This window comes from Cherax quadricarinatus, chromosome 51 (assembly GCF_038502225.1).
Source record: "Cherax quadricarinatus isolate ZL_2023a chromosome 51, ASM3850222v1, whole genome shotgun sequence".
Taxonomy (NCBI): domain Eukaryota; kingdom Metazoa; phylum Arthropoda; class Malacostraca; order Decapoda; family Parastacidae; genus Cherax; species Cherax quadricarinatus.
In genome coordinates, this window is record NC_091342.1 from 12,966,222 (window position 1) to 12,993,278 (window position 27,057).

Here is a 27,057-nt window from a genome sequence, read left to right on the forward strand (position 1 = left end):
TCATAGTGAGGTAGGAAGGCAGAGTGATGCGTTGGGTACTAGGTAGGTAGACAGACACTTTTATGTATATATTTAGGTTCTCAATAATAACCCATATGGAGACAGAAACTCAGAAGTTTAATTGATCAATATATTTCGATCCCCTTCTGGGATCCTCTTCATCCTGCTGAAGAGGATGAAGGGGATCGAAATATACAGATCAATTAATCTTACGAGTTTGTCTCCATGTGGGTTATTATTTAGTATTGACAGGTGTTCAGTACACTTTAGTTATCCATATAGATAGGTAGTCAGGTTGACAGGTAGGTAGGTAGGTGGGTTTATAAGTAGGCAGGTAAGCAGGAGGCATTTAAGTGTTATTAGTAGTGTGTTGGGTGAACGTGTGGAGCAGACAGTCAAGTAGGAACATAAACAAACCAGTCAGTCACTGAGCCAGACACTCAAGGATGACTCGAGCAAGAATTTGCATAATGATTCATATAGCATGAACGATGAGCACAAAAAGTGACTCGTGACCCAAACCTGTTCCTCACAGCTAAACCTGTTAGGATTTGCATATATTTGAGGCTACATTTTCGTACTTTCAATACGCTGGTAAAAAATGAAAGTTTTCCATAATTTCCAAGAGCTGAAAGACGCTATTGGATTCAGTGCTTCACATAAATAAAAAAAATAAAACTTGTTTTTAAAAAGACTTTAAGGTAATATGAGCGACAATATTCCTGCTTAATGGTGTGATCAGTCAGGCTCTTAGTGGTAGCTAGCTGCACTCAGGTCAGCATAGGTACCGCAGCCTGCTTGATCTACATTCATATCGCGTCCTTCTGACAGTACTGATGAAAAAGTACTCGTAACTGGACACACTTATTGGGACAATGTTTCGCTCTGTGTAGAGATTTATCAAGTCCTTTACAGAGAGCGAAACGTACCGACAAAAGCTTGTTTTGCAACGTTTCTTTTGATCAGTAACCGCCTTTAAACGACTTGTCAAATTGCATCTTGAAGAGAGTTAAGGAAAAATTTTATTTTTTTTATATACTTGAAAGTATTTATAAATTTTGCACTCTTTATCTCTGATCTTTCCCGTTAGACAATATTAAGCTGCCTTTAGTTAGGTTACCTTAGCATGATAACCTAATTTTGATACAAGTTAAAATGCTTTCCAAAGTTAATTTTCAAGAATGTGTATTTTAATCTATAAGATAACACACACACTCATACTCGTATTACATTCACTTGTAAGACGAAGAATGAGAGGAGACATGATCCAAGTGTATAACTGGAAGATGGGTATTAACAAAGAGGATATAATACTGTCTTGAGGATATCTCTCCAAGAGAGAACCAGCAATAATGGATTCAAATTAGACAAGTTTAGATTTAGCAAGGATGTAAGAAAGTATTGGATTGGAAATAGGGTAGTTGATGAGTGGAACAGTCTGCCTAGTAGGGTTATTGAAGCTAAAACCTTGGGTAGTTTCAAATTTAGGTTGGATAAATTCATGAGTAAGACGGGTTGGATTTGAGTGGGACTTGCACGTGGGTAAATAAAATGATCAAAGTTTATTGCTGGGGTAGCGTTGAAAATTGGGTTGAGCAAATATTCTGTTAGTGTTATGGATTGTGAAGGACCTGCCCATTATGGGCCAACAGGCCTGCTGCAGTGTTCCTCCTTTCTAATGTTCTTACGCTCTTATATTTGGGATATTTGTCGTTTAGAGTGACATCTAAACTGTCATAATTGTTCGCCTCTGGCAAGACCGTGATAGTGTGAATGATGGTGAATGTTTCTTTTTTTGGGTCACCTTGCCTGGGTGGGAGATTGCCAGTGTGTCATGTGTGATGTCGCTATGGTTGTTCAGTATATTTATAGATGGGGTTGTAAGAGAAGTGAATTTTCGGGTGTTGGCAAAAGGTGTGGGATTAAAAAGTAAAGAATCTAACACAAAGTAGGAGTTATCACAGTTGCTTTGTTTGCTGATGAAACTTTGCTTTTGGGGGATTCTGAAGAGATGTTGCAGAGGTTGATATACGAGTTTGATAGGATGTGTAAACGAAGGAAATTTAAAGTGAATATAAGGAAGAGTAAGGTGATGAGGATAAAAAAAATAGGTAATGAAAGATTGGATATCAGATTGGTGGGAGGGAATATGGAGGAAGTGAAAGTATTCAGATATTTAGGAGTGGACGAGTCAGCAGATGGGCCTATGAAAGTTGAGGCGAATCATAGAATTGATGAGGGAAAAAAGGTGATTGGTGCACTGAGGAGTCTGTGGAGACAAAGAACGTTATCCATGGAAGCAAAGAGGAGAATGTATGAAAATATAGTTATATCAACGCTCTTATATGGGTGTGCAGCATGGGTAGTGAATGTTGCAACAAGTAGAAGGCTGGAGGCAGTGATGTCGTATCTGAGGGCAATGTGCAGTGTGAATATAATGCAGAGAATCCGTAGTTTGGAAATTAGGAGGTGCGGGTTTACTAAAAGTATTATCCAGAGGGCTGAGGAGGGGTTGTTGAGGTGGTTCGGACATTTAAAGAGTAGTAAAAGTAATATATTTACAGTGTGGTGAATGTAGTGAGAGTTCTGGGTTGCGCATCTCTTGACACCCGAGGTGTATGGCTTCTATGCCTACCTCACGAATAGTGGGATAGCAGTTCAGTCTTTCGTGGTTCCTATTCATAGAACTACATTCATGTGTGTCTATTCAATGATTTGTATTAATAAGTTTATTCTTCGCTATATGACCCTTGTAGGTTAAGCGCTCCTTTTTTATAATAATAAGTTTGTGTTGGTCGAGTATTAGCACATAACCCCGCCTTAACTTGAGCTACGAGATTGCATATTTAGTTTCTGGTTAGTTAGCTTTATCATTCCTACCCACCATTTCCCTATTAAGCTAATTTATTTAACCGAGGCTTAAGGAATACTTTCTAACGTGCCTGTTGCTCATTTGTGTTTTAGTTTCCGAATGTATCCCCTCGTCTCGGGTCTTTTTCATTGTAAACAGTATCCCTGTCGGTTTTGCCAGTTTCTCTTTATTTTGTATATCAGAATTATATCATCGCTGGTTATGCTCTCCTTCATTTTTATCAGTTCTAGTTCTCTTTTGCCACTCCATACAGGACATTAGTCTTCTGCACGACTTCATGCAAGGGCCATTTACTCTATGGTGAGTCTGTTACACTCCGTGTCAACTATTATTTACATAGGTTTCAAATTGTTATTCTGAAGTTTGATATTGTCTTATGCGGTTAATATGCTCATCCCAAGTTATGTCTGGTGCGCTGTTAATTCCCAGATCCTTTTCTATTATTAACTTCTTGATTATCTCATTGCTTATATTCCATCTTTGTTTTTTCCATCTTCCCCGATCCTCATGACGTTGCATTTGTCTGGAGTCAACTCCAGAAGCCACTTGTTGGACCAGTCTCGCAGCCTGTCCAGGTATTCATGGAGCCTGTGTTTACCCTATCCTGGTCTTACAAAAATCCTAAATTTTAAATTGTCAGCAAATACTCGGATCTCAATCCCTTCTGGGAGGTCATTTACATATATCAGGAACAATAGCGGTCCAAGTAATGATCCCCGTGGGACTCTTCTCAGTAGCTCCTTGCATCCTGTGAATGGTGTAAAGATCAGCTATAGAACAAGCTTTTATTCCAACAACGTTTTACTCTGTGTAGAGAGAAACATTGTCCCATTGAAAGTTGTGCAACGTGTCTCTTCTTCATTATTGTCGGCGGTACGACATGTGGATCCGTGCACGTTTCCTCCCTTTCCATTACTTTGTTTCCTGTCTTTCAGGTATTCTGAGACCCCACGGAACCATTTTTTTTATCGCATATTCCTTCTTGTTCTTATACTTCGTGAATCAGTTTCTTCTTATCCACTAATCACTGTCACCTGCGTCATATCTGAATCCATGAAGTAAGTTACGCTGATATCTCTGGGTTAGTTTAATATGTTTATTATGCACCCCATACCCATCCTGTGGGCGGTAGTCAAAAGATTACAGAGGTACATAATTGGTCCAGGGACTGGACTCCAAAGTTTTGATGGCTGAGCAAGTTACAGAGGTAATGAACTCACAATTTACAAAGGTAATGAACTCCAGGTAGGTCTGGTCACAATCATGACAAGTTACAAAGGTATTAACAGATTACAGAGGTACGTAATGGGTCCAGGGACTGGGCCCCCAAAGTTTTGATAGCTGAACTAGGTACAAAGGTAATGAGCTCACAAGTTACAAAGGTAATGAATTCTGTAAGAATGGTTGCTTACGTTTATACATGGCTACAATCATGAACAAATTATAGTGTAATGAGCAATTCACACTTCCACACCCGGTCACAACTGTAGTGAGTTATTGGTGCAAATATTGATTGTTGAGACACACACACACACACACACACACACACACACACACACACACACACACACACACACACACACACACACACACACACACACACACACACACACACACTGACACTCACACTGACACACACACACACTCACACTCCACACACACACACACACACACACACACACACACACACACACACACACACACACACACACACACACACACACACACACACACACACACACACACGCAACCACAAATAGGTGAGTATACACACACACACACACACACACACACACACACACACACACACACACACATTTTAGTTTAATATCTTTATTATGCACCCCATACCCATCCTGTGGGCGGTAGTCAAAAGATTACAAAGGTACATAATGGGTCCAGTGACTGGACCCCAGAGTTATGATAGCTGAACTAGTTAGAAAGGTAATGAACTCCAGGTAGATCTGGTCACAATCATGGCAAGTTACACACAAATTACCAACGAGTGTATGCCTACAGGTATTATGTTGTTGTTGCATATATTATATATTGTTTAATTTGGAAAATTGAATGAGGGGAACCTAAATGAAGCTTGTCTCTAGCTGAATTCAGGTGACCTTTTAAAAGCTTTACGGTAACGAAATTTTCGTTTGCTTCGTTCTTTCATTTATGGTTATGATAATGACATAGTGATGATTTATAATTATAATTGATGAAGGTAGTGATCGTTGATGGTAATTTAGGATAATGATCAAGATAATAACAGTTATCATGATTGATGACGATCATGGTAATTAATGGTAAATGTTGGCGATAATGACATGATAATCATGATTAATGACGATGATCATCATTAATGATGATAGTGACGATTATTTATTTCATCTTCGAATGCAATAGTTTTTTTTTAAGAGGAACTGATAAAAAAGAGGAAGCTGGATCCTGCGTACATCTTGTGTGTGTACGTCACACGTCACCTTGACCGGTACGACGCTGCTGCCACCTATCCTGTGTTGTCCTGTCCCAGTACCTCACTGCTGCCACTTCTCCTGTGTTGTCCTGTCCCATTGCACACTTCTGCCACTTCTTCTGTGTTGTCCTGTCCCATTGCACACTTCTGCCACTTCTTCTGTGTTGTCCTGTCCCATTGCACACTTCTGCCACTTCTTCTGTGTTGTCCTGTCCCAATACACACTTGCCACCTCTCCTGTGTTGTCCCGTCCAATACACACGTCTGCCACCTCTCTTGTGTTGTCCTGTCCCAGTACCACGCTTTTGTCACCTCTCCTGTGTTGTCCTATCCTGGTACCATACTTCTGCCACCTATCCTGTGTTGTCCTGTCCCAGTACCTCACTGCTGCCATCTCTCCTGTGTTGCCCTGTCCCAATACATACTTCTGCCACTTCTCCGTTGTTGTCTTTTCCCAGTCCATACTTCTGCCACCTCTCCTGTGTTGTCCTAGTGCCTAGCGTGTGATCGTCGGTACAAATGGTGTGGCATTCTAACTTCAGACGGATCAATCTGGCTTGCCCCACCCATACCAGGTTGGAAGGGCACCGGGTGCTGGACCTTTGGATGGCAGAAGTCACTCTGCTCCCACGAAACACCGGCTTCACTGGAACCACCTCTGATTTTGGGCTTCGGCTGTAGCGCCGAGTTGACTCACGAGGTTCTCTGGAGGTCTGCTCTTCTCTGATGCTCGTCGAGTCATTGCCCCTGGTTGAAACTAGACTCTAATATTAACCGAATAATGACCAAGTAGCCAGTCATCGTCAGATATGTACCGTATTTTCCGGCATATAAGGCGCACGAGCATATGAGATATGTAAGACTATGTTTACAAGTAGTTGTAACGTAACGTTAATAAACAACTGCTAAAGCGTAACCTAAAGCCTACCCTTGACCCTGACCTTGAGCATATAAGGCGTACGGTGGCATTCCAAGACTTTCTGTGGAAAAAAGGTCGCCTTATATGCTGGAAAATACGGTAACTTAAAAATGCACCAGCATTAAAAGTCTGAAGCCGGTCAGAGGAAACATTCTCAAGTTATCGCATGAAAACTTTGGTGAGAGAGAAAAACGAGCAACTACGATAACCACTACAGATATCCCATTTGAGACACACCTAACAGTATAGTAGCAGAGTCTCTAATAATTAGTACCTTTGATGCTTGTTAAGCAACCAACACGCGGCTACGGTATTAAGACTATATCTTCCTCCGTTCAGGAGTTAGGTTAATATCTTTGGTATAAACCTTGGTAATGAATACCAACAAATTGGTTCAAAAAGACACGTGAGCAAACACTAGGACATATTAGAAAACGTTTCGGTCCTGGGACCTTGATCACTTCCCTGGGACCGAAACGTTTTCTAATAAATATGCCCTAGTGTTTGCTCACGTGTCTTTCTAAACCAATTTAATATCATTAATATGCACCTCCATACCCATCCTGTGAGTGGTAGTCAAAAGATTACAGAGGTACATTATGGGTCCAGGGACTGGGCCCCAAAGTTTTGATAGCTGAACTATTTACATGTCTCTATCTGATCACAATCGTAATAAGTTATTTATGCAGACATGAATTAAAGCAGCAACAAGAAGGGTGCTGAGCCTGGGTACCAGGTATGGAAAATACGTAGCTGTCTGCTACTTTGGGAGTTCTTATTAATCCAAGAAATGTGCGTATTTTTTTCTGGCTTAATACTTACGAGATTACATCCTCGTCAACATCCTCATCGTCTTAATCGTCATTATGATAGCGCCAGTGTGCCAGGTCATCATTGAGCCCTGCAGCAGTCACCTGTAATGAACTCCGGTATTGGTTCTGTGACTGACAGCTGTCAAGGGGGGTGTGCCTTGTCTCTCTTTGTCGCACCGAAGCTAGCTAAATTGTCTGAGTGATTTTGTGTGTAGTTCTTGCCTCAGCTGGTTGTGTTCCTTTGTTTTGTGTACCTGTCAGTTGCTGTATGTCTCGGTTCCCTGAAACTGTCTACATCATTCAGTCATACATAAGAACATAATAGAGAACCATTACAAGAATCCTATTGGCCCAAATTGGCGGGATCTACTAGCCTCCAACCATTACATTGCTCTTTGCTGATGACAGCGTTTTTTCGAAAATTTTGAAGAAAAGTTGCAAAGTTGGTAAAAGGGTTTGCGAGGGTGTACAAGAAAAAGTTAAGGGTTAAATCTAGAAAAAAAACATAAGGTGATGAGGGTAAGAAGGCTATATAGCGAAAGACTGGACATTAAATTAGAGAAGTATGGAGGAAGTATATATATATATATATATATATATATATATATATATATATATATATATATATATATGCAAATGTGCGTATGGAGAACAAGATGAATCAAATAATGTGAGAAAGGTAGTGTTGAGGCGTCTGTGGAAAAAGGTTTATCAATAGATAAAAAAAAAGGAGATGCGTCGAAATACAGTGATGCCAACACTTTTATATGAGTGTGAGGCATGGTCTCTGCATGTTGCGGCGATTAGACTGGAGGCAGAGGAGGTGTTGTGCCTGAGAATTGTGAATATTATGCAGGGAATAAAGAGTGAGGCAATTAGAAGACGATGTAACATGATATACATGATCCAGAGGGAGGAGTTCTTGCAGGAGAGGTCCCAGGAAACTTGTGTGAAGGTTTTAAATGCTAAGGCTTGAGCATCTGGCAGGTATGTGGGAGGCGTGTTAGATCGGACTGAGTGGAGACAGTTTTGGGGGATTTGACTTAACGTGCTGTTGGAGTGTGAGTAATATAGCACTATATGAAAGAATTCGGGGAGACCAGTTAGCAGAAGTTCAGTGTCTGCACGCTGAACGATGCCTGGGGATGTTGATGTTCATTGTCATTTGAATTGTTATGTCCGTTCACATTTGATAAGACACCATCATCAAAAGCAGCAGCAACAGCACCGGTAGTATCAATAACAATAACAGCAGCACCAATAGCAACAACAGCAGTAGTAGCAATAGCAGCAACAGCAGAAGCAGGATCAGGAACAACACTAGTAACAGTAACACCAATAGAAACATCAAGACCAATAGCACTAGCAACAGCTGCAGTAGCAGCAGCAATAGTAATAGTGGCAGCAGCAATAGTAATAGTGGCAGCTGGGTTGGCGGTAACAGCAGTAACACAAGTGAGCACAAGAGTTCACACACACAATTGCAGGGGCTGTTGGGATAAAGGTAAACAATGACGGTGAAGTGTTGGTTGGTGGAAGAGGCGCTCACCTTGTGCACGGTTACACGCCTTTAAATACACAAGTACAAGTCTCAGTCTCTCTCTCTCTCTCTCTCTCTCTCTCTCTCTCTCTCTCTCTCTCTCTCTCTCTCTCTCTCTCTCTCTCTCTCTCTCTCTCTCTCTCTCTCTCTCTCTCTCTCTCTCTCTCTCTCTCTCTCTCTCTCTCTCTCTCTCTCTCTCTCTCTCTCTCTCTCTCTCTCTCTCTCTCTCTCTCTCTCTCTCTCTCTCTCTCCTTAAACAAGGGCTTTTACAGTCTCTCTCTGTCTCAATTTAAGCAAGGGTTTTTACAGTGTTGAAGTGTTCCTACCTTTATTTACAAGCTAGGCGCTGTTACCTACTTTAGCTTATTTGAAAGCCTTTGTATTATTATTATGAGACATGTAAATAGGGACCAAGATGAAGTTGGAGCCATCTGTGGGTCAGCGATTTCATTTGAAAACGCAAACCCACGGATGTCCCACGCTGACCCACAGATGACCCACACTGTCATTATACTGTATTAATATGTTCCAGAATCGAGTCATTCCAGGGATGAATGATCTCAGATGAAGTGGTGTTCTCGCTCTCTCGCTCTCTCTCCCCTCCTCTCTTTCCCCTCCTCTTTCTCCCCTCCTCTTTCTCCTCTCCTCTCTCTCCCCTGCTCTCAGGCAGCAAAATGTAGAATTCTGTGGTAACAACAAAAATAGATGTATTTGTTGCCCCGGAGCAATGCTTGGGGTTATTTGTGATGCAGTGAACGAGGTAAGAAAACACCCGGGAACACGGTATTGATGATCCATGTTGGTAGCAACCATCTCAAGCAAGGAGCAGGTCACGAGGGAGTCTTGTCACCTACAGAGAACCCTTATGAGGATTTTCTCAAACAGCAGAAGGAAAAAAGAGAGATGCTTTAGAAGCTTTCACTGGGACATAGGTTGCAGTATATTCCCCTAGGAGAGACAAAGTATCATCATATAAATCTATTAGAGCGTCCGGATATTGTTTTAGGTACAAGGACACAAGGGCAACTAATGTGACATTTTATTGTGGCAACGTTTCGCTCTCCAGGGGTCTTATCAAGCTTGACAAAGCTTATTTTACCTAACATATTGTCGATAATTCTACCAACATTATTACAATGTGTCCGGATATTGTTGCTCTAAGCTATTCTTGGGTTAATTCGAATAGCCATGTAACAGAAATACCGGGCAGGACTCGACCGCTTACCTGCTCAGTGTTGAGAGCTAACATGCTTGTTTTAGCACTGACTTGCCGGGGGTAAGGGAAAGTGGGGGGTTAATGCTGCCTGTTTCCTGAGATGGTATCTTACCTCTTCTCATATTTCGTAACTAATGTCCAGATTACAGCTCACTAGTCTCCATACTTTCGTTTATAACATGAGAATGTCTCATCCGATCGGCTTCAACTTTTCGACGATGATTTACTGTACCTAGGAAAGAGTTCATGTAACTGTTGGTACGTGCAGGTGCCTTGTGGTCAGTGTTATATACCTCGCGACACTACATCACGTAATTGACACTTGATGTACATGTACTCCTCTCACACGCTTATATTGACCGTTGGGCTACATAAAGTCTTGCGTTTTCTCCCATTTTTGCACTCTAAATCTTCGTTTTTTTCCATGGTCTTATCAGCGTGAAGCATTTCACCGTCATCTCGCCACCTCTGCACTTATGATCTATATTTTGTGGGAAATTCCAATATTATTTGTGCTGGCTCTGGATCAACTTTTCTTCGCAATCTTATGAGAGTGTGTGCTCATATAGTTGGGGAGAGAGAGAGAGAGAGAGAGAGAGAGAGAGTGTGTGTGTGTGTGTGTGTGTGTGTGTGTGTGTGTGTGTGTGTGTGTGTGTGTGTGTGTGTTAATTTCCTATTTGTGATTACCTGTCTTCACCACACACACACACACACATTATATATACATTATATATATATATATATATATATATATATATATATATATATATATATATATATATATATATATATATATACACGATATATATATGATACACACGTAACAACATGTACCGTATATGCCACCTTTATATCAATAATGTATCTCTTAAATCTTCTGTACCATCTTAAATCTTCTGGTTATCACGTATCAACCGTGGTTATAACGTATCAACCGTGGTTATCACGTATCAACCGTGGTTATCACGTATCAACCGTGGTTATCACGTATCAGCCGTGGTTATCACGTATCAACCGTGGTTATCACGTATCAACCGTGGTTATCACGTATCAGCCGTGGTTATCACGTATCAACCGTGGTTATCGGTAGTATCAGCCTTTCCACACCGTTCGCTAAAACCGTTTTTCGTGTTACACTGACAATATCTTTGTTACACTGACGTATTCCGTGTTACGCCGACGCATTCTATGTCAAGTTGACGCAAACGTTATTATTCTGTCATTGAGAATTCAAAAAGTTGACATTCTCTCATAAAGAAAAAACTGGAAAGCTTTTTTCACATCAGGAATTGTAAATGGCTGACATTCTCTTCGCCAGAACTTAGAAAAAAAAAAAACGTTAACATTCTGTTAGTGAGAATTAAAATCTTCGATATTCTGTCATAAATAACTCGGAAACGTTCATATCCTGCCGGGGGAAAAATATGACATATCTAGTTTGCAATACTGAATATTACAGTTGACCCAGCTGTCCCCTTCCTTGCCGCTGTATGACCCCTAAGGGTTTAGCGCTCTCCCTTATTATATGTATATAGTGAACACAAATACGTTGTTGACAGTCTTACATAAAAAAAGAGAAGTTCTTTCACTATATATCGAAAATGTCGATGTTTTGCCATAAATAATTAAAAAAAAAGTTATCTCATGTTTTTGTTAGTGACGATGTGCTTCATGTTTCCTGGTGCAGTGAATGACATGGAGAGTCACAGGTTCACACGATAAGCTGTCACCTCTGACACACACACACTCGACGCTCTACCTTCAAACTCCAGCTCAATATTTCTACGCAAATAATTTGTTTTCTTGAGCTTGTAACCCGGTCTATTGCCCGAAATGCTCTCAAGGGAAGTTCCTTGACGCTGGTGAGGGGCTCTTGATCTAGGGAATTGGATCTGTGCTCCAGTTCCCTAAACTGAGCCTGAATGCCTTCCTTCCCCTCCCCACAGGCGTTGTATAATCCCTTTGGGTTTAGTGCTCCCTCATAATAAATCTGAGTTCTACCTCTGGTTTCAAGGGTTCACTATTATTTCTTCCTTTGATATACTTTGTCATATGCTGACAAAAAATGCGTGTTTTCTCATACAATATTGACTGGTTGACCAGCCTCTTTTCTTGAAAGGTCTCAGATCCTCTGAGCCGTATTCAGGTGAAGAATTTTGTTGTTGTTCTAACCTGGTCAGGGATTTTTTATGAGTATTATAACACACAACAACCCGCACATATGAGAGAGAAGTCATTTACAAATGACTTGTAAATGGACCATTTACAAGTGACTTGTCAATGGTCCAAGTCGAACCAAAACGTCGTCCTGGGCTCCTCTCTCTCCTGTGTGTGGGATGTTTGTGTGTTGTTCCAGTCACGGTATTGTGCCTTTTTGTTCTTAATGAATACTGTAAACTCCGTATACATTTTCTAGTATACTGTTCATTTGGAACAAGAATTGGATTGTCCATTGGGAGTGACAGTGGACTCAAACTATCTTACTGCTGCAGCGTCACAGTCTGTGATCCACGTACGGTCATCTTGGGGCTCCTCCAATTACTTCGGTTAAGAGCCCTTCAGATACATGAAGGCACCCCTTGAAGGAGCTTTCATGTGGAACAGACAAGGTTGGGAGGTCTGCCCGTGGCTCTTGCAATTAAGTGTCATAGGTGACGATATCCTGATGTAGTCTGGTGCACGTTTTGTACTGTTCATACACAGCTTTCTGACCTGACTGGATTAATGGAGGAAAGATAAAGGTGCAGACGTTTCACTCTGTATTAAACTTTATCACGCCATTGAACTGGTCAAGCCCTACACAGAGCGAAACGTTGTCGCACAAAAAGTTTCCTGTACCTATGTCTTATCCTCATTACTGTGGGTAGTAGGCTACTGGTGCTGGTGTTGCCAGATCATTGAGTATCTGTGACCTATGGATTGCTGCAGCAAATGTTCTTTGTCACTGACTTTTTTTGAGGGGGAGGGGTTATCCTAGGTAATTTACACATGTTACTATGTATGATGATTTGTGTAACTGCATTTATGTGTACCTGTACCTAAATAAACGTAGTACTTACACGGATACTGCAATGTCATTATCTATCTTCTGCCAATGTCTTCACAAACGAATGAAACACAAATATAGCGTGGTGGAGGGAGTGAATGAGGCGTGTCGGAGAAGAGGTATGCCACAGGAGGCGTGGTGGAGGGAGTGAATGAGGCGTGTCGGAGATATGCCACGGGAGGCGTGGTGGAGAGAGTGAATGAGGCGTGTCGGAGGAGAGAGATGCCACAGGACGCGTGGTGGAGGGAGTGAATGAGGCATGTCGGAGGAGAGGTACGCCACAGGAGGCGTGGTGGAGGGAGTGAATGAGGCGTGATGGTGGCGTGGTGGATGGAGGCTTGGTATGCCACAGCCCACAGGAGGTAGTGGTGTCAGTGTGAGTGCGGCGGCCGCGGGGAGCCCGTGCACGCAGCTCACTGCTGTCCCGGGCTGACAGCGGCGCCGACCACCACCTCACAACGGGTGCTTGACCGGCCCCAGCAGCACCACTACACGTGCGGCTCACCCTCAAGCTAACCCCTACATGTTGATCACTCAGTGCAGTGCTATGAGGATTTTCCTATGCTAAACTGTAATTCTACTTCTCATAACTCTGAAATTCGCTTCCTTAAACTTTAATAAATCAAATCAGATAAGCGTGTGTGACGGCCATTTGTGACGTACACAGTGGGCCAGGCAGAGGGAAAATATATAGTGTAATGTGTACTATACCTGACTCTTCCCTGGTTACTACCCATTCTCAAAGTCTAACCAGTTAGCCTTCTATCCACCTGGAACCCTAATCAACTTCCCTCCCTCTATCACACCCTCGGTCATTGCTCTAGGATATCTTAGTCCACTACTCACCACACGTGTTTGAAAGTGGACTTACTACTGAGGGTAAGTAGCTAGTATCTGGTTGGTCACTTCCCCTCTCTCCTTACTTTCCCGCAACTCACTCCGACTGTGTTTGTGTGTGCGTGTGTGTGATGTGTACGTGTATATATATATGTATATATGTATATATATATATATATATATATATATATATATATATATATATATATATATATATATATATATATATATATATTTCTTTCAACACACCGGCCGTATCCCACCGAGGCAGGGTGGCCCAAAAGGAAAAACGAAAGTTTCTCCTTTTACATTTAGTAATATATACAGGAGAAGGGGTTACTAGCCCCTCCCGGCATTTTAGTCGCCTCTTACAACACTCATGGCTTACGGAGGAAGAATTCTGTTCCACTTCCCCATGGAGGTAAGAGGAAATAAACAAGAACAAGAACTAGAAAGAAAATAGAAGAAAACCCAAAGGGGTGTGTATATATATGCTTGTACATGTATGTGTAGTGTGACCTAAGTGTAAGTAGAGGTAGCAAGACGTACCTGAAATCTTGCTTCAGTTTTCAGTTTTACACTCACTTGGCAGCACGGTAGTACCTCCCTGGGCGGTTGCTGTCTACCAACCTACTACCTAGGATATATATATATATATATATATATATATATATATATATATATATATATATATATATATATATATATATATATATATATAACACGAGCCGTCTTCCACCGAGGCAGGGTGACCCGAAAAAGAAAATTTCACCATCATTTACTCGATCACTGTCTTGCCAGGGGCGCGCCGATACTGCTGTGTAGATAACTCTCTAAACTGCAGTTATCCCCCATCCCTCCTTCATAGTACAGGCACTGTTCTTCTCTGAAGCCCTCACAAAATGTTACCTTGCTCAAACTCCAACAGCTCGTCAAGTCCCAAAAGCCATTACCCTCCACTCCTATCTAACACGCTCACACATGTCTGTTGGATATCCAAACTTCTCACACACAACACCTTTACTCCCTCCAACATTTCCTAGGTTGACCCCTTCCCTGTGTTCCCTCTGCTACACATTTATACACCCTATTTTGTTCCATCTTCTCTAAATGTCTGAACCACTTCAATAACTCCTCAGCCTTCTTAATAATGCTTTTAGTAAACCCTCATCTCCTCCTAATCTCAAAGCTACGAATTCTCAGCATAATATTTACACTACACATTGTCCTCAGACACGACATCACTGCCTCCAGCCTCCTCCTCACTGCAACATTCACAACCCATGCTTCACACCTATATAAGAGTGTTGACGCAACTGTACTCTCATGCATTGCCCTTATTTGCCTCCATGGATAATGTTGTCTCCACAGATGCCTCAATGCACCACCCATCTCTTTTTCTCATCAGTTCTGTGGTTTGCCTAGTCTTTCATACACCCATCAGCCGACAAATCCACTCTCAAATACCCAAATTATTCACTTGCTCCATACTCCCTCCCTCATTACCTTGCTTTCCTATATTCAGTTTTAATTACCTTTTACACACCCTCCCAAATTCGTCCACCAACCTCTGCAACTTCTCTTCAGAATCTCTCAAAAGCAATGTCAGTGGCATAAAGCAACTGCAGCAACTCCCATTTTGTATTAGATTCTGCATATTTTAATCCCACCCCTCTCCCCAAGACCCTAGCAATCACTTCTTTTACAAACCCATCTATAAATATGTTAACCATGGTGATATCATGCATCCCTGTCTAAGACCTACTTTTACTAGAAAATAAACCTCCTCTCTCCTACACACCTTAACATGAATCTCGCTATCCTCATAAAAACTCTTAATTGCCTTCAGTAAACTTTCGCCTATTCCATACACTTACAACATCTGCCGCATTACTTATCTATGCACCCCTTTCATATGTCTTTTTTAAATCTATGAATACAATTAAGACTTCCTTACCTTTATTTAAATTTTGTTCATTTATATGCTTCAATTTAAAGATTTAGTTTACACATCCCCTACCCTTCCGAAAGCTTCCTTGTTCATCTGCGACCCTGCTCTCTGTCTTACTCTTAATTTTTTCAATATTATCTCTACCATACACTTTACCTGGTATACTCAAGAGGCTTATTTCCCGATAATTTTTACATTTTCTTTTGTACCCAGTTCCTTTATGCATGCTCTCTGCCAGTCTCTTTCATATGTTTTTTTTGATAAGTACCATCCACTCCAAAACTGTATCCCCACCTCATTTTAAAAAAATTTCTGTCTTGATCTCATCAATCCCAGCTGCTCTACCCGTTTTCATTTTTACCCTCTGCCTCAAGTACCTCCCCCACTCTTACATCTGGCTCTTCCTCACTTCTAAAAGATGTTATTCCTTCTTGGCCAATGCATGAAATCACTGCCTCCGTCTCTTCATCAACATTTAACTGCTCAAAATATTCCCTCCATCTTCCCAGTACCTCCAGCTCCCCATCTAATAACTCCCCTCTTTTGTTTTCACCTGTCAAATCCATTCGTTCCTTTGGTTTTCTCAGCTTGTTAATATCACTCCAAAACTTTCTAATTCTCCGCAAATGTGTTGAGAGAACCTCTCCCACTCTCTCATTTGTTCTTCTATACTCCATCACCACTCTCTTCACCTCTCTTGTACTCACCATATACTCCACCCTTCTTATATCACTTCTGATTTGTATTTGTAAAACTCTCCCGTATGCTAACTTTTTCTCCCTTACCATTCCCTTTTCCTCATCATTCCACCAATCACTCCTCTTCCCTCACACATCCACCCTCTTATATGCACACAACTTCTGCTCTATACTCTAACATCTGCCTTGTACTTCTTCAACCTTCTCATTACCTATACACTCACTATCACATCTTTCTCCCAATAGTTGCTTATATCTTATCCTACCTACTTTCTCTTTTAGTTTATAAACTTTCGCCTTTCTCTTACTCGCTGATGCCTAGTAAGCCGAACTTGCCGAATAGGCCGAACCCCCTTTAAAACTGGACTTTTCCAAATTTTTTTACTGATATACATATTTTTTCATTGACAAAAATGTTAAAAAAATATTTTTTGACCAAACCTGACTTGGAAACCTCACGTAACCTATCCTAAACCATCGTAATTTGTTTCGGTTAAATTCTGCTAAATATAGTATAGATAAGATTAAATCGGTATAAAATTATTTAAAATAAATTATATAATTTTTTCGTTAAGTTCAGAATGATTTTCACAGATTTATGACATAAACAAACTTTCACTGTTTATTCGGCAGAAAAGACCCTTGCTTTTTATTCCTAACTTTAAGGTTTGACTTTTTTTTTTTTATCCCAGGTTGACTGTTTAGTCTCATAAAGCAACGATTGTTTTGCCATAAAAGTCGAGCGTCTATTGTTAACATAATACCGCGAAAATCACTCTGATTTTAATATATTTGGTTTACGTTAAATAATCCTAGCCAATTTAAAGGGACTTTTGATAGGTTGGTTAAGACCAAGTTAAACTATATTACATCAATATATTTAAAAATATATTCTTTTTATTAAATTCATCTTGGTTGAGTACATTATCTGCACAGCAGAACACATTTACAAAGCTGTGTACAACTTCTCATGGTATACACACTGATAATTTTTATTAATTTCTGTTTTAGAGACTAATATATTGTTGATGCTAGAGTAGAGGTAACTGCTGCCTTAATGACCCTTTAGCGTTCTAAAGACCATAAACGTAACAGACTAATTAAAACACTTAAACCCAAGGCAAAATATTAATGTTTTCTTTACTGAACACACACACACACACACACACACACACACACACACACACACACACACACACACACACACACACACACACACACACACACACATTATATATATATATATATATATATATATATATTATTTATTTTTTTATTATCACACCGGCCGATTCCCACCAAGGCAGGGTGGCCCGAAAAAGAAAAACTTTCACCATCATTCACTCCATCACTGTCTTGCCAGAAGGGTGCTTTACACTACAGTTTTTAAACTGCAACATTAACACCCCTCCTTCAGAGTGCAGGCACTGTACTTCCCATCTCCAGGACTCAAGTCCGGCCTGCCGGTTTCCCTGAATCCCTTCATAAATGTTACTTTGCTCACACTCCAACAGCACGTCAAGTATTAAAAACCATTTGTCTCCATTCACTCCTATCAAACACGCTCACGCATGCCTGCTGGAAGTCCAAGCCCCTCGCACACAAAACCTCCTTTACCCCCTCCCTCCAACCCTTCCTAGGCCGACCCCTACCCCGCCTTCCTTCCACTACAGACTGATACACTCTTGAAGTCATTCTGTTTCGCTCCATTCTCTCTACATGTCCGAACCACCTCAACAACCCTTCCTCAGCCCTCTGGACAACAGTTTTGGTAATCCCGCACCTCCTCCTAACTTCCAAACTACGAATTCTCTGCATTATATTCACACCACACATTGCCCTCAGACATGACATCTCCACTGCCTCCAGCCTTCTCCTCGCTGCAACATTCATCACCCACGCTTCACACCCATATAAGAGCGTTGGTAAAACTATACTCTCATACATTCCCCTCTTTGCCTCCAAGGACAAAGTTCTTTGTTTCCACAGACTCCTAAGTGCACCACTCACTCTTTTTCCCTCATCAATTCTATGATTCACCTCATCTTTCATAGACCCATCCGCTGACACGTCCACTCCCAAATATCTGAATACGTTCACCTCCTCCATACTCTCTCCCTCCAATCTGATATTCAATCTTTCATCACCTAATCTTTTTGTTATCCTCATAACCTTACTCTTTCCTGTATTCACCTTTAATTTTCTTCTTTTGCACACCCTACCAAATTCATCCACCAATCTCTGCAACTTCTCTTCAGAATCTCCCAAGAGCACAGTGTCATCAGCAAAGAGCAGCTGTGACAACTCCCACTTTGTGTGTGATTCTTTATCTTTTAACTCCACGCCTCTTGCCAAAACCCTCGCATTTACTTCTCTTACAACCCCATCTATAAATATATTAAACAACCACGGTGACATCACACATCCTTGTCTAAGGCCTACTTTTACTGGGAAAAAATTTCCCTCTTTCCTACATACTCTAACTTGAGCCTCACTATCCTCGTAAAAACTCTTCACTGCTTTCAGTAACCTACCTCCTACACCATACACTTGCAACATCTGCCACATTGCCCCCCTATCCACCCTGTCATACGCCTTTTCCAAATCCATAAATGCCACAAAGACCTCTTTAGCCTTATCTAAATACTGTTCACTTATATGTTTCACTGTAAACACCTGGTCCACACACCCCCTACCTTTCCTAAAGCCTCCTTGTTCATCTGCTATCCTATTCTCCGTCTTACTCTTAATTCTTTCAATTATAACTCTACCATACACTTTACCAGGTACACTCAACAGACTTATCCCCCTATAATTTTTGCACTCTCTTTTATCCCCTTTGCCTTTATACAAAGGAACTATGCATGCTCTCTGCCAATCCCTAGGTACCTTACCCTCTTCCATACATTTATTAAATAATTGCACCAACCACTCCAAAACTATATCCCCACCTGCTTTTAACATTTCTATCTTTATCCCATCAATCCCGGCTGCCTTACCCCCTTTCATTTTACCTACTGCCTCACGAACTTCCCCCACACTCACAACTGGCTCTTCCTCACTCCTACAAGATGTTATTCCTCCTTGCCCTATACACGAAATCACAGCTTCCCTATCTTCATCAACATTTAACAATTCCTCAAAATATTCCTTCCATCTTCCCAATACCTCTAACTCTCCATTTAATAACTCTCCTCTCCTATTTTTAACTGACAAATCCATTTGTTCTCTAGGCTTTCTTAACTTGTTAATCTCACTCCAAAACTTTTTCTTATTTTCAACAAAATTTGTTGATAACATCTCACCCACTCTCTCATTTGCTCTCTTTTTACATTGCTTCACCACTCTCTTAACTTCTCTCTTTTTCTCCATATACTCTTCCCTCCTTGCATCACTTCTACTTTGTAAAAACTTCTCATATGCTAACTTTTTCTCCCTTACTACTCTCTTTACATCATCATTCCACCAATCGCTCCTCTTCCCTCCTGCACCCACTTTCCTGTAACCACAAACTTCTGCTGAACACTCTAACACTACATTTTTAAACCTACCCCATACCTCTTCGACCCCATTGCCTATGCTCTCATTAGCCCATCTATCCTCCAATAGCTGTTTATATCTTACCCTAACTGCCTCCTCTTTTAGTTTATAAACCTTCACCTCTCTCTTCCCTGATGCTTCTATTCTCCTTGTATCCCATCTACCTTTTACTCTCAGTATAGCTACAACTAGAAAGTGATCTGATATATCTGTGGCCCCTCTATAAACATGTACATCCTGAAGTCTACTCAACAGTCTTTTATCTACCAATACATAATCCAACCAACTACTGTCATTTCGCCCTACATCATATCGTGTATACTTATTTATCCTCTTTTTCTTAAAATATGTATTACCTATAACTAAACCCCTTTCTATACAAAGTTCAATCAAAGGGCTCCCATTATCATTTACACCTGGCACCCCAAACTTACCTACCACACCCTCTCTAAAAGTTTCTCCTACTTTAGCATTCAAGTCCCCTACCACAATTACTCTCTCACTTGGTTCAAAGGCTCCTATACATTCACTTAACATCTCCCAAAATCTCTCTCTCTCCTCTGCATTCCTCTCTTCTCCAGGTGCATACACGCTTATTATGACCCACTTCTCGCATCCAACCTTTACTTTAATCCACATAATTCTTGAATTTACACATTCATATTCTCTTTTCTCCTTCCATAACTGATCATTTAACATTACTGCTACCCCTTCCTTTGCTCTAACTCTCTCAGATACTCCAGATTTAATCCCATTTATTTCCCCCCACTGAAACTCTCCTACCCCCTTCAGCTTTGTTTCGCTTAGGGCCAGGACATCCAACTTCTTTTCATTCATAACATCAGCAATCATCTGTTTCTTGTCATCCGCACTACATCCACGCACATTTAAGCAACCTATATATATATATATATATATATATATATATATATATATATATATATATAGGTAGTAGGTTGGTAGACAGCAACCACCCAGGGAAGTACTACCGTCCTGCCAGATGACTGTGAAACAAAAACCTGTAACTGTTTTGCATGATGGTAGGATTGCTGGTTTCTTTTTCTGTCTCATAAACACGCTAAGATAACAGGGATATCTTGCTACTCCTACTTACACTTTGGTCACACTTCACAGACACGCACATGCATATATATATATACATACATCTAGGTTTTTCTCCTTTTTCTAAATAGCTCTTGTTCTTTTTTATTTCTTCTATTGTCCATGGGGAAGTGGAAAAGAATCTTTCCTCCGTAAGCCATGCGTGTCGTATGAGGCGACTAAAATGCCGGGAGCAATGGGCTAGTAACCCCTTCTCCTGTATACAATTACTAAAAAAGAGAAGAAGAAAAACTTTATAAAACTGGGTTGCTTAAATGTGCGTGGATGTAGTGCGGATGACAAGAAACAGATGATTGCTGATGTTATGAATGAAAAGAAGTTGGATGTCCTGGCCCTAAGCGAAACAAAGCTGAAGGGGGTAGGAGAGTTTCAGTGGGGGGAAATAAATGGGATTAAATCTGGAGTATCTGAGAGAGTTAGAGCAAAGGAAGGGGTAGCAGTAATGTTAAATGATCAGTTATGGAAGGAGAAAAGAGAATATGAATGTGTAAATTCAAGAATTATGTGGATTAAAGTAAAGATTGGATGCGAGAAGTGGGTCATAATAAGCGTGTATGCACCTGGAGAAGAGAGGAATGCAGAGGAGAGAGAGAGATTTTGGGAGATGTTAAGTGAATGTATAGGAGCCTTTGAACCAAGTGAGAGAGTAATTGTGGTAGGGGACTTGAATGCTAAAGTAGGAGAAACTTTTAGAGAGGGTGTGGTAGGTAAGTTTGGGGTGCCAGGTGTAAATGATAATGGGAGCCCTTTGATTGAACTTTGTATAGAAAGGGGTTTAGTTATAGGTAATACATATTTTAAGAAAAAGAGGATAAATAAGTATACACGATATGATGTAGGGCGAAATGACAGTAGTTTGTTGGATTATGTATTGGTAGATAAAAGACTGTTGAGTAGACTTCAGGATGTACATGTTTATAGAGGGGCCACAGATATATCAGATCACTTTCTAGTTGTAGCTACACTGAGAGTAAAAGGTAGATGGGATACAAGGAGAATAGAAGCATCAGGGAAGAGAGAGGTGAAGGTTTATAAACTAAAAGAGGAGGCAGTTAGGGTAAGATATAAACAGCTATTGGAGGATAGATGGGCTAATGAGAGCATAGGCAATGGGGTCGAAGAGGTATGGGGTAGGTTTAAAAATGTAGTGTTAGAGTGTTCAGCAGAAGTTTGTGGTTACAGGAAAGTGGGTGCAGGAGGGAAGAGGAGCGATTGGTGGAATGATGATGTAAAGAGAGTAGTAAGGGAGAAAAAGTTAGCATATGAGAAGTTTTTACAAAGTAGAAGTGATGCAAGGAGGGAAGAGTATATGGAGAAAAAGAGAGAAGTTAAGAGAGTGGTGAAGCAATGTAAAAAGAGAGCAAATGAGAGAGTGGGTGAGATGTTATCAACAAATTTTGTTGAAAATAAGAAAAAGTTTTGGAGTGAGATTAACAAGTTAAGAAAGCCTAGAGAACAAATGGATTTGTCAGTTAAAAATAGGAGAGGAGAGTTATTAAATGGAGAGTTAGAGGTATTGGGAAGATGGAAGGAATATTTTGAGGAATTGTTAAATGTTGATGAAGATAGGGAAGCTGTGATTTCGTGTATAGGGCAAGGAGGAATAACATCTTGTAGGAGTGAGGAAGAGCCAGTTGTGAGTGTGGGGGAAGTTCGTGAGGCAGTAGGTAAAATGAAAGGGGGTAAGGCAGCCGGGATTGATGGGATAAAGATAGAAATGTTAAAAGCAGGTGGGGATATAGTTTTGGAGTGGTTGGTGCAATTATTTAATAAATGTATGGAAGAGGGTAAGGTACCTAGGGATTGGCAGAGAGCATGCATAGTTCCTTTGTATAAAGGCAAAGGGGATAAAAGAGAGTGCAAAAATTATAGGGGGATAAGTCTGTTGAGTGTACCTGGTAAAGTGTATGGTAGAGTTATAATTGAAAGAATTAAGAGTAAGACGGAGAATAGGATAGCAGATGAACAAGGAGGCTTTAGGAAAGGTAGGGGGTGTGTGGACCAGGTGTTTACAGTGAAACATATAAGTGAACAGTATTTAGATAAGGCTAAAGAGGTCTTTGTGGCATTTATGGATTTGGAAAAGGCGTATGACAGGGTGGATAGGGGGGCAATGTGGCAGATGTTGCAAGTGTATGGTGTAGGAGGTAGGTTACTGAAAGCAGTGAAGAGTTTTTACGAGGATAGTGAGGCTCAAGTTAGAGTATGTAGGAAAGAAGGAAATTTTTTTCCCAGTAAAAGTAGGCCTTAGACAAGGATGTGTGATGTCACCGTGGTTGTTTAATATATTTATAGATGGGGTTGTAAGAGAAGTAAATGCGAGGGTCTTGGCAAGAGGCGTGGAGTTAAAAGATAAAGAATCACACACAAAGTGGGAGTTGTCACAGCTGCTCTTTGCTGATGACACTGTGCTCTTGGGAGATTCTGAAGAGAAGTTGCAGAGATTGGTGGATGAATTTGGTAGGGTGTGCAAAAGAAGAAAATTAAAGGTGAATACAGGAAAGAGTAAGGTTATGAGGATAACAAAAAGATTAGGTGATGAAAGATTGAATATCAGATTGGAGGGAGAGAGTATGGAGGAGGTGAACGTATTCAGATATTTGGGAGTGGACGTGTCAGCGGATGGGTCTATGAAAGATGAGGTGAATCATAGAATTGATGAGGGAAAAAGAGTGAGTGGTGCACTTAGGAGTCTGTGGAGACAAAGAACTTTGTCCTTGGAGGCAAAGAGGGGAATGTATGAGAGTATAGTTTTACCAACGCTCTTATATGGGTGTGAAGCGTGGGTGATGAATGTTGCAGCGAGGAGAAGGCTGGAGGCAGTGGAGATGTCATGTCTGAGGGCAATGTGTGGTGTGAATATAATGCAGAGAATTCGTAGTTTGGAAGTTAGGAGGAGGTGCGGGATTACCAAAACTGTTGTCCAGAGGGCTGAGGAAGGGTTGTTGAGGTGGTTCGGACATGTAGAGAGAATGGAGCGAAACAGAATGACTTCAAGAGTGTATCAGTCTGTAGTGGAAGGAAGGCGGGGTAGGGGTCGGCCTAGGAAGGGTTGGAGGGAGGGGGTAAAGGAGGTTTTGTGTGCGAGGGGCTTGGACTTCCAGCAGGCATGCGTGAGCGTGTTTGATAGGAGTGAATGGAGACAAATGGTTTTTAATACTTGACGTGCTGTTGGAGTGTGAGCAAAGTAACATTTATGAAGGGATTCAGGGAAACCGGCAGGCCGGACTTGAGTCCTGGAGATGGGAAGTACAGTGCCTGCACTCTGAAGGAGGGGTGTTAATGTTGCAGTTTAAAAACTGTAGTGTAAAGCACCCTTCTGGCAAGACAGTGATGGAGTGAATGATGGTGAAAGTTTTTCTTTTTCGGGCCACCCTGCCTTGGTGGGAATCGGCCGGTGTGATAATAAAAAAAAAAAATAAAATATATATATATATATATATATATATATATATATATATATATATATATATATATATATATTGTGTGTGTGTGTCGTTTCCCACCAAGGCAGGGTGACCCAAAAGAAAGAAAAACCCAAAAATAAAGAAAAAAACTTTCATTATCAGTCAACACTTTCACCATCACTCATACATAATCACTGTCTTTGCAGAGGCGCCCAGATACGACAGTTTAGATGTCCCTCAAAACTGCGAATATCCCAAAACCCTCCTTTAAAGTGCAAGCATTGTACTTCTCATTTTCAGGACTCAAGTCCGGCTAACCGGTTTCCCTGAATGCCTTCACAAAAATATTACCCTGCTCACACTCCAACAGCTTGTCAGGTCCCAAAAACCATTCGTCTCCATTCACTCTTATCTAACACACGCACGCTTGCTGGAAGTCCAAGTCCCTCGCCCACGAAACCTTTACCCTCTCCCTCCAACCTTTTCGAGGACGACCCCTACCCCACCTTCCTTCACCTACAGATTTATACGTTATCCAAGGCATTCTACTTTGTTTCATTCTCTCTAAATGACCAAACCACCTCAACAAACCCTTTTCAGCCTTCTTATTAATACTTTTAGTAACTCCACACCTCCTCCTAATGTCCACACTACGAATTCTCTGCATAATATTTTCACCCCACATTGCCCTTAGACAGGACATCACCACTGCCTCCAGCCGCCTCCTCGCTGCTGCATTTACAATCCAAGCTTCACACCCATGTAAGAGTGTTGGTACCACTTTACTTTCGTGTGTGTGTGTGTATATATATATATATATATATATATATATATATATATATATATATATATATATATATATATTATAAGATGGGGTTGTAAGATAAGTGAATGCTTCGGTGTTGGCAAGTGGTGTGGGATTAAAAGATAAAAAATCTAACACAAAGTGGGAGTTGTTATAGCTGCTTTTTGCTGATGACACTATGTTTCAAGGAGATTCTGAAGAGAAGTTGCAAAGGTTGGTGGATGAGTTTGGTAGGGTATGTAACAGAAGGAAATTAAAAGTGTACATAGGAAAGAGTAAGGTGAATAGGATTACAAAACGTTTAGGTAATGAATGATTGGATATCAGATTGGTGGAAGGGAGTATCGAGGAAGCGAATGTATTAAGATATTTGGAAGTGGACTTGTTAGCAGATGGGTCTATAAAAGACGAGATGAACCATAGAAATGAGAGGAAAAAGGTAAGTAGTGCACTGAGGAGTCTGTGGAGACAAAGAACGTTATGCATGGAAGCAAAGAGGGGAATGTATGAGTATAGTGGTACGAGCCCTCTTATATGGGTGTGAAACATGGGTGGTGAATGTTGCAACAAGGAGAAGGCTGGAGGCAGTGAAGACATCGTGTCTGAGGTCAATGTGTGGTGTGAATATTATGCAGAGAATCCGTAGATTGGAAATTAAAAGGAGGTGTGGGGTTTCTAAAAGTATTATCCAAAGGGCTAAGATGTTGAGGTGGTTCAGACATTTAGAGATGGAACGAAATAAAATGACTTGGAGGGCGTATAAATCTGTAGTGGAAGGAAGGCAGGATAGGGGTCGTCCTAGGAAAGGTTGGAGGGAGAGCCCTCCCAAAGAAGGCTTTGTGTGCGAGGGCCTTAGACTTCCAGCAAGCTTGCGTGAGTGTGCCAGATAAGGAGCGAGTGGAGGCAAAGGGTTATGACTTGACGTGCTTTTGGAGTGTGAGCGGAGCAACTTTTACGAAGGGATTCAGGGAAACCAGTTATCCAGACGAGTCCTGAAGGTGGGAAGTAAAGTGCCTGCGCTCTGAAGGGGGGTGGAGATATGTGGCAGTTTTTTAACTGTCGTGCAGTCACGCCTCTGGCAAGACAGTGAAGAAGTGAGTGAGGATGAAAAGTGTTTCTTCTTTTTCGGGTCACCCTGCCTTGGCGGGAAACGGCCGATGTGTTAATAAACATGTGTGTGTGTGTATTATTATAACTTCAATGGAGGCTCCTCCTTGCTGATAAAAGGCTCTCGATCCACTGAATTGGCTCTACCCTTCCCTTGGATTAAATCTGATGATCTCTAATTCATCAGCTCTAAGAGTTTAGTGCGTCCCCATGACTACAAGGGTTTTTATTTTTTATTAACTACAAGTACATGCACAAGGTATATAGACCTAGCGGACAACAGTGACATACTACTATGTAGAAAGCCCCTTGTTATGCTGAGCATTTCGGACATATTAGGTCAGTTTTGTCCCAGGATGCGACACACACCAGTCGACTAACTCCCAGGTACCCACTTTAAACTGATGGGTGGACAGGGACATGGACAGCAGGTGTCTTATGTTTCCAGCCATAACGGAAGAGATTCGAACTCCGGACCTCAGTGTGTGTGAGCTGAGTGCGCTAGCGACGGAGCTACGGGACACCCTTGGCACAGCCTTGTGGCAGTTTTACCTACATGAAAATAAGTCACTGATGTGCTTCACTCTTATTAACTTATAATTGCTGTGCTTCACTTTCAATTGCTGTGCTTCACTTTCAATTGCTGTGCTTCACTTTCAATTGCTGTGCTTCACTTTCAATTGCTGTGCTTCACTCCTAACTGCTGTGTTTCATT

General features: G+C 41.1%; 1 protein-coding gene across 3 annotated transcripts in view; it reads left to right on the forward strand.

Moving 5' to 3' along the window:
• LOC138854186 (uncharacterized) overlaps positions 1 to 27,057 on the forward strand; it is a 581,412-nt gene that overhangs the window by 26,289 nt on the left and 528,066 nt on the right. The window contains exon 1 of one of the 3 annotated variants that reach the window (XM_070095872.1): positions 13,244 to 13,754. The exons of the other annotated variants lie outside the window; for them this stretch is intronic. The gene's annotated coding sequence lies outside the window, so the exon portion shown is untranslated. Of the gene's footprint in view, positions 1 to 13,243; positions 13,755 to 27,057 lie in introns of those variants that run through there. 3 annotated transcript variants of the gene reach the window in all.